This window comes from Sinocyclocheilus grahami, unplaced genomic scaffold, assembly GCF_001515645.1.
Source record: "Sinocyclocheilus grahami isolate Dianchi unplaced genomic scaffold, SAMN03320097.WGS_v1.1 scaffold2362.1, whole genome shotgun sequence".
NCBI lineage: Eukaryota > Metazoa > Chordata > Actinopteri > Cypriniformes > Cyprinidae > Sinocyclocheilus > Sinocyclocheilus grahami.
Genome location: NW_015507541.1, coordinates 46376 through 47922, shown reverse-complemented (window position 1 = coordinate 47922; position 1547 = coordinate 46376).

Here is a 1547-nt window from a genome sequence, read left to right as displayed (position 1 = left end):
CCATCCCGAACAAGCCTAAACATTGCTATTGATGTTCATGGCTTTAAGAATCCAACGTGTTCGTGTTTAGCTGTTATTTCAAATATGGTGGTCAAAAGTATTTTGTTGGTCATGGTAACCCCGCCCCCAGCCCCTGACACAAGCTGTTCTTACTTCTAGCCCAGCAATGTTTTGGTGCTACTTACGAACCACTTTTCCTGGTTCAGAGCTGGTGCTTTGGGTGTCGAAAGATAAAGAACCGATTTGAAACTAGCCTCTGGCTCCGAACCAGCACTCAAACTGCATTGGTGGAAGAGGCATCTGTGAACTCCCCAAGAGGGCTTAATGCTTTGTTCACAGACTCAAGAACATCCATGTCCTGCCATGTTAGAGCTAAATGTCTGGTCTTTTTGTCAGCTTGCAGGACTTGTGTTAGAGCTTTCTCCTGCTCTATGACCCTTGTGATTATTTGTCGTCTTGAGGCCCATCTTGTTGGACTTTCAGTGATGAGTTTATGAGCAGGCAAGCCCAGCTGTGCCTGGTCGATGGCCAGTTCACGCTGTCTCTTGCATGTTTTGAGAAGGCACTCACAACTCTTTTGCAGACCCCAAATGCACGATCAACCTGGGGCACCTTCACACCTCTCTCTGTTTAGAAAAATTGAAAAGAGGTATGTATAAACATGCTGTAGTATTAGCTGATCATCAGACTATACAAGTTGCAGACATTAAACATTTTTAAAATATTTAACTCTAAGATTTAACATTATAAAAAACATGAATAACATTATAGTTCCATAATTAGGTGATAAAGTTAAAGGTATCCCTGTACAATAAGCAGGGGCGTTGTAAGGGGGGGAGGTTAGGACGATTCTAAGGGCCCGACGATGGAGGGGGGGGGGCCCCCGGGGGGGGAACACGATTTCAACCGAGGGGAACGCGCTCTCAATTTCTTCCGAGGGGAACCCCCGGAATGTGATTTACCGAGGGGAACGCGAAACTCATCTGTACTGAGGGGAAACGCCCCCTCGGACGGGGATTTCTCAGGAGGGGGAACCCCCTGGGGGCCTGAGTGAACATGCTGTCCAGGGGGCCCAGAAACCGTAGCGGCGCCCCTGACAGTAAGGTTTTATATCAGTATATTTGTTACAGTATTTATTCATCTTTGTTGATGTTAGTTCACAGTGCATTAATAAATGTTAACAAACACAACTTGTGATTTTAATAATGCATTAGTAAATGCTGAAATTAACATTAAGATAATGTATTATGTTATAAAGTAACATAATATATACATAACATAGTATAATAATAATATACAATGTAACTAAAATAATAATAACAAATGTTTCTTGAGCAGCAAATCAGCATATTAGAATTAGAGGTCGACCGATAGTGGATTTTGCCGATACCGATAGCTAGGTTGGACCACACTGGCCGATACCGATTAATTAACCAATAGTTTTTAAAATGGATACTAAACAAAAGCTAAAATAATGCTTTATTTAAAAAAAAACAGTACTGAACCATACTAGTAGTAGTAATAATAATAAAAATGTTGAAATTAAC